The sequence below is a fragment of the Sarcophilus harrisii genome, chromosome 5 (genome assembly GCF_902635505.1).
Source record: "Sarcophilus harrisii chromosome 5, mSarHar1.11, whole genome shotgun sequence".
NCBI lineage: Eukaryota > Metazoa > Chordata > Mammalia > Dasyuromorphia > Dasyuridae > Sarcophilus > Sarcophilus harrisii.
In genome coordinates this window covers 96,477,541-96,490,828 of record NC_045430.1, presented here as the reverse complement: position 1 = coordinate 96,490,828, position 13,288 = coordinate 96,477,541, and the positions used below count along the sequence as shown (strand labels likewise).

Below are 13,288 nucleotides of genomic sequence, written 5' to 3'. Positions count from 1 at the left end.
GGGGAAAACAAATTGTGAATAGTTCAGAAGAAATATTGGTAAAATCCTAAGAATTAAAATCCTTCAAGGGAAATCAATCCAGAAGGGATGGGAGATGTTTAAGAATGAAATTTTGAAGACAAAAAAAGAAACTACTTCAATGAGAAAGAAAAAATAAAATTTGCCTGAAGTTATGGATATTAGAAAGCGACAGGGAGAGAAAGAGAGAGAAAGAGTGGGAGAGGAAAGGAAGGAGAGAGAGAAGGAGGGAGGAAAAGGAAGGGAGGGAGAGAAAGTGAGACAGAGAGAGACAGACAGACAGACAGACAGACAGAAAAATAGAGACAGAAAGAAACAGAGACACAAAGAGAAAAAGATAGACTGTCTCTTTAGTATTCTTAAAAACATTTTACTTTAAAAATCTTTTTCCTTGTCTTTTCATAACATTAAATGGGGTGTGTGGGATATTCAGAAGCGACTAGCACTCTAGTGTGAGAGCTACCAATCCCTTTCCAGGGCTGTTCATCCACTTTTGGTGTTTACCCACCACTCAGCTCTCACTTGTGGCTCCAAGAAGCTATAGCATGCACCCTCTGGTCATATACTGGGAAAACTGACTCTGATGCATTAAGTGTAAGTTCCCTGGTAAATTAGGAGGGTTGTCTATCCCAAACACATGAGGACTTCACTGATAGAACAAGCAGATGAGAATTTTGTTTCAATAGGCTGATAATTTTGAGCAACTCTGCCTCACTTAAATCCAATTTATCAGCGAGTAAAAAGGTATTACTCAGACTTCGACATCATGATGTTATTTTGGATGTTTTCAAGCATGAAACACCATCACCATTCCATCTTGCCGACAAAGAGATTCAAGTCCTCCAACCACAGATCAACTGTAACAATGGCAATATCTTATATTCTTTGATAATACCGATCTGTCCTCCTTTACACAGAAGCACCTTTTTTTTTTTTGCCTTTTTCATCATTAAATGTATCTTGTGAAAAATGCCTCAAAGTAACACTGTACCTTAGATATGCAATTGTGGCTTTTGACCTAATAAAAGGAGATAGAAAGAAAGTCCCTTATTGATTTTGATGAATTAAAGTCACTAGGTCCCAGATGGATTTGATGGTAAGTAGATGGTACAGTGTGCTAGGCCTAGAATCAGAAAAACTTGAATTCAAATCTAACTGCTGATACTTATTATCTGTGTGATCATAGGCAAATCTCTTGCTTGATTTTGTTAGCCTCAATACTTTTATCCCTCAGATTGAAAAAATAACAGCACCTGCCTCCCAAGTTGTTATGAAGACTATTTCAGACAATAGTTGTAAAGCACTTAGCATAGTGTCTAACACATAGAAAACACTATATCTATATATACTATAGCTATCACCATCATCATCATTATTAAAGAACTGACAAATATGACATCTGAGTCACTTTCAGAAATATTTAAAAGATCATGGGAAATGGGAAAGGTACCAAATTTTAAAATTTTAAATTTAAAAAAAAAGAAAGAAAGAACAATCTAAACTAAAGTGAGTTTGCCAGTGAGCTTGATTTCAATTCCTGGGAAATTTCTAGAATGATTCACTAATGAGATAGTTGGTGAACATCTAGAAAAAGTAGTTATTAAGAGCCAGCATGGATTCATCAAGAATAAATCATGCCAAACGAAATAAATTTCCCTTTTTTGACAGGATTATTAAATTAAAAGTTCAGAGAAATGCTAGAGATATGATTTACCTAGATTTTGGCAAAGTTTTTGATATTTGGTATTACTTTAATTTGCATTTCTCTATTAGTGATTTAGATCATTTTTATGTGACTACTAATAATTTTGATTTCCTCTTCTTCATATCCTTTGGCCCTTTAATAATTGGGGAATGACTTTTTTAAAATAAATTTGGCTCAATTCCCTATATATTTGAGAAATGAGATCTTTAATGGAATAAGGTTTTTTTTTCCTCCATTTTCCTGCTTTCTTTCTAATTTTGTCTGTCTTGTTTTTGTTCAGAAAATTTCAATTTAATGTAATCAAAACTATCCATTTTACCTCTTATTATCTTATCTCTTGCTTGAGCATGAATTCTTCCTTATCTAGATATGACAGGAAATTTTTTCCATGCTCTCGTAATTTGCTTATGACAGAACCCTTTATGTTTAAATCTTGCATTCATTTTGAATTTATCTTGACAAATGGTGTGAAATGACATTCTATAGTTTCTGCCAGACTACTTTTCAATTTCCCCAGAAGCTTTTGTTGAATAGTGATTTCTTGTCCCAGTACTTTGGATCTTTGGGTTTACCAAATTCTGTTCTTTATTATTATCCCTGTTCAGTTGTTTTTAATCATGTCTGACTTTTCATGATCCCATTTGGGATTTTCTTCGCAAAGATACTGAAATGGTTTGACCAAATAATAGTCTATAGAATAATATTTTTTCTTGTCCCTAAGTCTACAATAAGATCTCTTCTGCCAATTCCTTCTTTGTTTCTCCAAGCAGTACCTGTGGGTTATCCTTCCATTTAGCTGTGACTATTTGGTCATTGTATATATCAATACTGACAAGGATTTGCAAAAAAAAAAAAATAAAAAAAAAAAAAAAAAAAAAAAGATGAAAAAGGGTGCAACTGATACACCAACATCAGTCTTTATGTTGCTGAGAACATGGTAAAGAAATTCTACAAAGAATATAATAATGCGCTTCAAACTGATTCGACAAATTCTCTAATTTTTAATCACTTCAACACACATACAAAAAGATAAGAATGGGGAAATATGTGAGGGCAGAAGGTATGAGAGAAGCCAAAGACTAATTAATTACACAAAAGTCTAATGCCAAATGAGATACATTACCATCTAAGATACCACGGATAAATAAGTAACACAATGGATGGAATACTGGCCCTAGTATCAAGAAAAATCATCTTTCCGAGTTCAATTCACTTATTGGCTATGTGATCCTGGATATGTTGCTCACCTATTTGCCTCAATACCTCACTTGTAAAATGAAGAAGAGAAGGAAATGACAAACCACTCCAGTATCTTTGCCAAGAAAGCTTCAAATGAGGTCACCAAGAGCTGACCATGACTGAAATAACTGAACCACAACATGGGGTACCACTGTACTCTAGGGGGGGATAGAACTTTTCAATATGATTTGTAGCTGAAACCTACTAAATATGTTGTCTTCCCCCATTTGAGTGTGGGCTCATTAAGAGTAAACATGATCTTATTTTTTTGTTTGTATTCCCAGTGCTCCCTACATGAAGTATGTAAAAGAATGCTTTGTAGATAGTAAATATTTAATGTCTTTTCATTTATTTGTCATAAACTCTCTGAGAAAGAAATTGTTTGGTTGGATTGGATAATAAAAGAGAGCAGAGGAGAAGGGTCAGCATACCTGAACTTTCCAGTCTTCTCACATTTATTATCCTTCATGAACTCTATTATCCAGAGACATTGGCCTCCTTTATGTTCCTCCTACTTAATATACTATCTCTCTACTCTGGCCATTTACATTGGCTGTCTTCCATGCATGGAATTCTCTTGCTCCTCATCTTTGTTTTCTGGCTTCCTGCCAGCCTCAGCTAAATCTCTATCTTATGCAGGGAATTTCCCCAATCTCCATAATACTAGTGTCTTTCCTCTGGATTATTCCTAATTTTTCCTGTAAATATTTCTTGTTAATATAATTTGCCTAATTTTTCCCTCACTAGACTGTGAACAGCTGGAAAACAGGAACTATTTTTTGCCTTTCTATATATGCCTTTCTATAAGGTAAGCACAGTGTATTTAGTATCAAATACAAAATCCTGTTTGGCATTCAAAACCCTTCAAAATATAGTTCCTACCTTCTTTTCTAGTCTTCTTACATCCTACTAGCTACCATTAACTCTTCAATCCAATAACTCTGGCTTCCTTGCTATTCTGTCACTAAGACTCCATCTCTAAACTGTAAACACTTTTTCTGACTGTCTGCCATGCCTGCCATGCCTGGAATACTCCTTCCTCAGCTCTGCCCATTGACTTTCTTAGTTTCCTTTAATTCTTAACTAAAATCTCACCTTCCATAAGAAGCTTTTCCCAACCCTAATGCCTTCCCTCTTTTAATTATTTCCTTTTTTGTATACATTTGTTTGCTGGTTGCCTCTCCCATTAGATTGTGAATTCCTAAAAGGCAGGTAATGTTTCCCTCTTTTTGTATCCCCAGTATTTAGCAGAGTGCCTGGTATAATGTAGCACTTAATAAACATTCTTATTGCCTGAAGCACTGGATTAAAATAATTTAAGGAAAGGCAGCTGAAGGAGGATAAGAGATGCTCAGTAATTCTGAAGATACAAAAAGAAGTAATTACATTGAGGAGGGGAAATGGGGTTTATCTGAAGAAATAAATGTAGATGGAAAGAGAACTCACCATTCAATTTAAAAGAATGAAGAATTTAGAAGGAAAACCAGGTAATAGAGAATATGAGTGTGACAGAATCCTGTAAAATTAGTGTTGAAAATTCTTAAAGCTGGTCTTGGCAGGTAGCCCAGCTAAAACAGTGTGGGCCATCAAATCAAAGCCAGCCCCAGCATGTGTATCATTGCACAGCAACCATGAAAGTCAACATCATGAGGACCCATAGCAAAAGCTACAATACAGCAGAGGGTATCCAAATAAAAAATGAGAAAAATAGATTATCTTTGGAAACTATGAAAAATGATAACAAATCAAAAAAGTCTAAATATAAACCATTCTGGAAAACAACTTAATTATCATCTTATCTTAATTTTATCTTGATTGTCACCCAAAGTGATTTCTGAAAAACTGGAAAAGGACTTCAAGGAACTAAGAGGGAGAGCTGAAGAATTTCTCAGCAAAGATACAAGTTATTTTATTTCAAATAAAAAGGAAGCAAAATATACTCAGATTTTATAGTGTGAAACTCCGATCCTAAGTCCAGAATCAACATATATAGGAGGAGATAGTTTTACCTCTACCTGTGATGGAAGTTCATTCAAGACTCCAGATCCAATATTGTATGAACAGAGTTAAAATTATTAGTTAAAAGAGTTACTAAGGGATAGAAATTCATCTCTTCAAATAGCAAAAGAAAAAAATTGTGTCTGATCAAGAAATCAAGAACATCATTAAGAGAGGTAGGGAAATGAATTGGTATTCAGAAAAGAAAAAAAAAAAGAAGGCTCAAAAAATCATTTGTAAAAGTGGAAGATAAAAACCACCATTACAAACTATTTTACCTTGAGTTGTCCAATATACTTCTAAACTATTCTCTTCCTGAATCCTGCAGTCCTTTTTATTTGGTTAAAATATCTAGTCTTCAGAAGCTAAACAAAGAAAGAATAGTTTATGAACTAGATGAAGGGCACTACCCTCCCATGAAGTCCCATCCCAAAGAGAACAAAAAGAAGGGCTACCTTGAGTATTGCTCTCAGAAATATGAGGTGCTCCAGACCTACCTGGAACAAAGTAAATTTGCACAGAATGTTTGTTGCCCATGTATTCTAGAGACATTTTATGCAAGTTTCTGATTTTGATGAAAAAGATAAAAATACATCTCAACTAAACAAAAGGTAGTATACCTTTTCCAGAAACCTGTCAGAAGATAAAAGACATTAGTTTCCCACATAGTTATGGTTCAGTCTTAGTCATTAGCAATTCACTACAACAACCTGCAGGTCAAGTCAAAATGGTATCCTGTAAACATCCTGGTGAAGAACCTAAAGTAAGTGAAGGTCAAAAGTACAGATAGTTTACCCTCAAGGAGGCTGAATCAAAAAAATTAAAATAGTATTAAGAAGAAACAAAAAAATCAGAAGAATGTTGAATTACACACAAAAAAAACCAAAACAGATTTTCCTATTACAAAAGAAGAAAACAGTATTTGTATTTCACCAGTACAGTCTTTAATAGTATTATTTCAAACCAATGAAGAAAATTCTGGATTTTGGAGTTTTACCCAGTTCTAAAAACTATAGTTTATGTGATGTTTTAGAGATTTGGGAAGGAGAAAATGAAAATAGCTTATTGTCCATGTTTCTGTCTTCCCCTTCTTTAACCTCCACATCAAATGGGAGGTTTTATGGTTGTACTTTTAATTTGTATTTTTCACAAACAGTGAAGATTGTATTCTTGAAAATATTATGTATGTGTGTGTAATTCTTGTTTTATTATGTGTGTCAACTGGACTTTTTTTCTTTGCCTCAATAATATTTTATTTTTCCAAACAAATACAAAGATAGTTTTCAACATTCGCCTTTGCAAAACCTTGTTTTCCAAATTTTCCCCCCTCCCCCAATTCAGCAAGCAATTCAATGTAGATTAGACATGTACAGTTCTTCTAAATATATTTCCATATTCTTTATGCTGTATAAGAAAAATCAGATCAAAAGGGAAAAAATCCTTGAGAAAGAAAAAAAAATCAAGCAAACAACCAACAAGAAGAAGGTGAAAGTACTATGCTTTGATCTACATGCAATCTCCATAGTTTTTTCTCTAGATGCAGATGGCACTTGCCATCCCATCTATTAGAATTGTCTTGAATTACCTCATTAGTCAAGTGTACATTTTAATGACAAATGTAAATATTAAAAATAAAGGTAATCGTTATTTTCTTGAGAACTAAATATTTTATATAAATTAATATAACCAAAATTAAACTATCTGCTCCCTTTTGCATATTGGATACACGATTTCTAAATAAAATTGATTCTGACTTTTTGTGTGTGTGAGACAATTGGGATTAAGTGACTTGACCAGGATCACACAACTAGAAAGTATTAAGTGTCTGAGTCTGGATTTGAAATCAGATTCTCCTCACTTTAGGGCCATTGCTCTATTTATTGAGTCATTTAACAGGCCCCAATAAAACTGTTTCTGAAAGAATAATTAAATATGAACCCATACTGCAAGGAAGATGACTTTTCATTGAAAAGATAAGTAACATTTCAGAATTCATATAAAAATTATTTCAAATGTGGGTGTTGTAATTAAAACTAAATATTAGATTTATGACAACATATGTACCATTAAAAACTACATATCATGATAAAAGGAATGGTTTACAAATTATAATGTTCAAATGAGTGTTGCCTTAGGAGATATACTTGATTTCCTGTTCAGCAATGTTCTAAGGCATGTCATATTTATTTACCCTTTGATTTTCTTGAAGAATGATGGATATATCAATATAATTTTTTAAAAGGCAAAAGAAAAAAATTTAAGCTCCAAATGAGATGAGGATAGTGAGGTAAGCGAAAGACAAAAATGGGGAAACTTTTAGTTCTGTCTGGAGGTAGATCAATGCAGGTATAGTACCAATGATAACAAATAACTGCCTTCTTTCTGGGAGAAAAATGAAGCTGTTGAATACTGAATTTGTTTCTGTTTTCTACACAATAGAGACTGACTTTGCCATGGGAAATGGCAGAACATAAATAAATACAGGAAACTCATATTCAAAATAAGTGGATATCATTTACTCAGGAACTATTTTTGCCACCATCATGGGAAAAATCTAGTACAGAATCCAAGTCAAAAAGAGGTTTCCTATGATGAGATCCTCCAGATGTTCTTGCTATGGATGACATTTGACTTGTTCAAGGCCCAGAAAAACTACACAGTGTCCTGGTAGAGATCTGTCCTATCTCAAAAGAATTTGGCCTATCCATCCACACCAAAAAGACTATATAGATAAAAAATATCTATAATCCAGATTTGAACATGCATTTGGATAGACACCTTTCAGAGGTTTTCCAAAACTTTATCCATAGGGGACAGAGAATGAAGATTAAAATGAACTGGGCCCAGAGGGGAACAGGAAGAAGAAAGTAGTTTAAATTACTTTTGGGAAGTAGCAAAATTCTTTTCCTGACCCCATATTTCCTAGGAGAGAAAAGGATAATTTTTAAATGTTTTTTTATTTATTTTATTAAATATTTTCCAATTTCACATAAACAATTATTTTAGCAATCTTTTTTTATTTAAAGTTTCAAGTTCTTTCCCTCCCTCTGAGCTTTTTTCACTCCTTATGAAGGCAAAAAAAAATTATTTTAATTATACATTCAAGGTCATGCCACACTATTTTCACAATTGTCATGCTGCAAAAACACACACACACACACACACACACATACACACAACAAAATAAAAAAATAAAGTTTTTCTAAAAGTATGCTTCAATCTGCATTCAGTTCTGTCTCTGGATATGGATAGTATTTGTCATCATAAGTCTTTTGGAATTGCCTTGGTTCATTGTCTTGACTATAATAGTTAAATCTTTCACAGTTCATCATCTTTGCAATATTACTTGTTAATGTGTATGATGTCTCAAGTTCTATTAATTTCACCTTGCATCAATTCAATATAACTCATCAGATTTTTCTCAAACTATATTTTTCTCCCACTTTGTTCTAGCACAATAAATAATGTTCTATCACAATCAAACTACAACTTGTTCAGCCATATCGCAATTATGGACATTCCTTCAATGTCCAATTATTTGCCACTACATTTGTACAAATAAATTCTATTCCCTTTTCTTTTATTCCTTTGGGATACAGACCTGGTACGGGTATTGATGAGTCAAAAAGTTGGCATAGTTTTATAGATTTGGGGGAATAATTCCAAATTGTTCTCCAGATTGTTTGGACTAGTCCACATCAGTATTCAAATTTTTTCACAACTCCTCCAGCATTTGTCATTTTCCTTTTCTATCATGTTAGATAATCTAATTTGGTAAGTTGGTATCTCAGAGTTGTTTTAACTTGAATTTCTCTAATATGGGGTGACAGAGCATTTTTTCATGTGACTAGAAATAATTTTGATTTTTTTTTCTGAAAATTACCTACTCTCATCTTTTGATCACTTAAAACTTGGATAATGACTTTTATTTTTATGTTTCCCATATATTTAGTAAATTAAAATTTAGCCTGAGAATCTTATTGCAATTTTTTCTCAATTTCCTGTTTTTCTTCTAATTTTGCTACATTTATTTTGTTTCTGCAAAAGTTTTTTAACTTCATGTAATAAAATTATCAATTTTATTTCCCATAATTGCTTCTGTCTTTTGTCTAGTCATGCTTTCTTCCATTAGTCATAAATCTGACAAGTACATTTTAACAAACTCCCCTCATTTATTTATGATATCTATCATCCTTTATATCTAAGTCACATATATTTTGAACTTATCTTGGTATACAGTGTGAGATGTTAGTCTATGCCCAGTTTCTACCAAACTGCTTTCTAGTTTCCCAGAAATTTTTGTCAGATTTTGAGTTCTTATCCCAAAATCTTAGATCTTTGGGTTTATCCAACACTAGATTACAATGGTCATTTACTACTGTGAAATATGTACCTAATTTATTCTATTGGTCAAACACTCTGTTTTTTAACCAGATCATATTGTTTTGAACATGACCACTTAGTAATATAGTTTAAAGCCTGGTCTGCTTTCCTTGACATTATTTTTCACTGATTTTCTTGATATTTTTACCTTTTTATCTCCCAGAAGAATTTTGTTACTATTTTTTTCTAGTTCTATAAAATAATTCTTTGGTAGTTTGATTGGTATGACACTGAATAAGTAAATTAATTTAGATAGAATTGTCATTTCTATTATATTGATTCATCCTACCATGAAAAGCATTTTCTAATTTATGTTCATTTAATCCCTGGGTTTATCTTGACAAGTGGATTCTTCAGTATTTTATGCTATCTGACATTTTAAATGGAATTTCTTTCTTTCTGCTGGATTTTTTTTGATAGTCCATAGAAACACTGATAATTTATGTGAGTTTATTGTAAATCCTGCAATTTTGTTGAAGTTGTTAATTGTTCCAACTAGTTTTTTAATTGATTCTCTAAAGTTCTCTAAGTGTATTATCATATTATCTGCAAAGAATGATAGCTTGTTTCCTTATTGCCCCATTTTAAAATTTCTTTTCCTTGTTTTGTTTCTATAGTTAGCTTTTCTAGTACAATATTGAATAAAAGTGATAAAGCATACCCTTGCTTCAATCTTGATATTATTAGGAAAGCTTCAAGTTTATTTCCATTACAGATAACACTTGTTCTTGGTTTTAGATAGATACTATCAATCGTCTTAAGAAAAGCTTTCTTTGTTTTTTATAGAAATGAGTACTATTTTTTGCCATAGGTTTTCCTGCAACTATTATATACTTATATGATGTTTCTTATTCTTATTGATATAGTAAACTATGCTGATAATTTTCCTAATATTAAAACAGGCCTTCATTCCTAGTATAAATCTTACCTGATCATAGAGTATGATCTCTGTGAAGTACCACTGTAATCTCCTTGCTAGTATTTCATTTAAAATTTTTGCATAGATATTCATTAGGGATATTGGTCTATAGTTTTATTTATTTTTTTGCTTTTGCTCTCTCAAGTTTAGATATTAAAAATTTCTGTCATAAAAAAGAATTTAATAACACTTCTTTCCCTATTTTTTCCAATAGTTTATATAGTAATAGGATTAATTTTTCCTCAACTGTTTGGCAGAATACATTTGTTAATCCATCTGGTCTGGGGATTTTTTCTTTGGAAACCCACTGATGTTTTATTCTATTTCTTTTTTATTAATCTGGGGAGCTTTTATTTTTGTAAATATTCATCCCTTTCATCCTTCATTAGCATTATAATTGGGCAAAATAACTCCTAATAATTGCTTCAATTTCAACTTTATGGTACATTCACTCTTCATTTTTGATACAAGTAATTTGGTTTTCTTTGTTCTTTTTAATCAATTAATTGATAATTTGTCTATTTTATCATTTTTTTTCACAAAATGTGCTCCAAGTTTTCTTTTTTTAGGTTGATGGTTTTTACTTTCAATTTTATTCATCTGTCCTTTAATTTTTAGATTTTCATTTTGTTGTTTAATTTAGGGTATTTAATTTGTTCTTTTTCTAATTTTCTTTGTTACATGTCTAATTCTTTGATCTTTTATTGATGCTTTAGATCATTGTTGACCTTTTTAATGAAATTTTTTCTTATTTCTATAATTTATTCTTTGACCCACTTGTTTTTTAAGGCTACTTTCTAATTAACTTTTAATTTATACTTCCATTAAGTATTATTAAGTATAACTTTGATTGCATTATGGTCTAAAAATGGTGCATTTAATATTTCTGCTTTTCCACATTTGGTTATGAGTTTTTAATGCTACAAAACATGGTCAGTTTTTATGATAGTGCCATGTACAGCTGAGAGAAAGGTATGCTCCTTTCTATTTTCATTCAGTATATTTTATTAATTTTCTTGATTTCTTCCTTATTTATTTTATGGTTAGATTTATCTGACTTTGAGAGATGAATGTTGAGATATTCCACCAAGTAATTTTACTCTTTCCCCCTGTAATTTACTTAATTTTTCCTTTAAGTATTTGGATGCTTTGCCAATTGATCCATATACATTTAGCATTGATATTATTTCATTATTAATAGTTCGTTTTAGCAAGATGTAATTTTCCAGTTTATCCACTTTAATTAGGTCTGTGTTTTCTGCCTTTTCTTTCTCTGAAATCAAGATTGCTGCCCCTACCTTTTTACTTCAGCTAAAGCATAAGAGATTCTGCTCCAGCTTCTTGTTTTAACTACATGTGTGTCTTTCCATGTCATATGTGTTTCTTATAAACAACATATTGTTGGAGTCTGCTTTTTAATTCATTTTGCTATTTGCTTCTTTTTTATAGATGAGTCCATCATAATCACATTCAGAATTATGATTACTAATTGTATATTTCTTTCCGTTTTATCTTCTTCTGTTTTTCCTTCTCTCTGTCTCCATCTCTTTTTATCCTCTTGCTTTTAACGACTGCCTTCTTTTATCACACAAATTCCTTCAGTTATTCCATTACCTCCCTACTTCCCTATTAGGTAAGATAGATTTCTTTTACCAATTGAGCATATGTGTGTGTATGTGTGTGTGTATATACATACATACATATACATATGTATATATGTGTATGTAGATAGATATTCCCTTTTTAAACTAATTTAGATGTGAATGAGATTCAGGCATTGACCACCTCATCCCCAATCATATTCTTTTCTACTATAAAAACTCTTCTCTACATGCCTGTTTTGTATAAGAAAAATTTCCCCATACTCTACCTCTCCCTTCTTCCAGAGTTTTCCTCTTTCTCACCTATTCATTTTTTTACATCATCCCAGTATACTCACTCCCACTTCCTATAAATCTTTGTAACTGCCCTAATAATGATAAAGTTTTTAGAAGATATATGTATCATCTTCTCATATCAAAAAGGACCTTTTAAAGTCTCATGGTTTTTCTTTCATGTTTACCTTTCTGTGATTCTCTTGATTCTTATATTCAAAAATCAGATTTTCTATTTGGCTTTCAAATTCTTGAAAGTCTTCTATTTAACTAAATATCCATTTGTTCCCTAAAAAGATACTGTTTTACTAGGTAGGTTATTCTTGGTATTATTTTGTCTTCCAAAATATCATATTCCAACCTCTCCACAACTTTGATATTGTAGCTGTTATATCTTGAATAATCCTGAGTGTGGCTCCACAGTATTTGAATGGTTTTTCTATTCCTGTTTAAAGTATTTTCTCCTTGATGTTGGAGTTCTGCTATTTGGCTATAATATTTCTGGGAATTTTTATTTTGGAATTTCTTTCAGGCAGGAATTAGTGGATTCTTTCAAATTCTCTTTTACCTTCTGGTCTACAATAACAGGCAGTTTTTCCTGATAATTTCTTGAAATATGATGTCTAACCTCTTTCTTTCACCAAGGCTTTCAAGAAATCCAAGAATTGTTAAATTAGCTCTCCTCAACCTATTTTCCAGGTCAGTTGTTTTTCCAATAATATAGTACACATTTTCTTCTATTTTTTAAAAATTCTTTAGACTTTTTTATTGTTCTTGATATTACATTGGGTCATTTGCTTTTATTAGCCCAATTCTAATTTTTAAAAAACTATTTTGTTCAGTAAGATTTTGTACATCTTTTTACCATTTGGTCAATTATGTTTTTAAAGAGTCAGTTTCTCTATTATTTTTATGCCTCTTTTTACTAAACTGCTTAATTGTTTTTTCAGAGTTGTATTCCTTTGCTTTTATTCCTTTACATAACTTTTCTTACACCACTCTTAAATGACTTTGAAAATCATTATTGGCTCTTCCAGATTCTTTTTGGGGTTGTGTACAATTCACATTTTTCATTGAGGCTTTCCTTTTAGATGTTTTGAATTCATTTTCTTCTTCTGAGTTTGGGTCTTGATCTTCCCTGTAATTATAGTA

General features: G+C 31.7%; 1 pseudogene; it reads left to right on the top strand.

Moving 5' to 3' along the window:
• Positions 1 to 6,157, top strand: part of LOC105750658 — a 35,946-nt pseudogene extending 29,789 nt beyond the window's left edge.
• Positions 6,158 to 13,288: the final 7,131 nt, after the last annotated feature.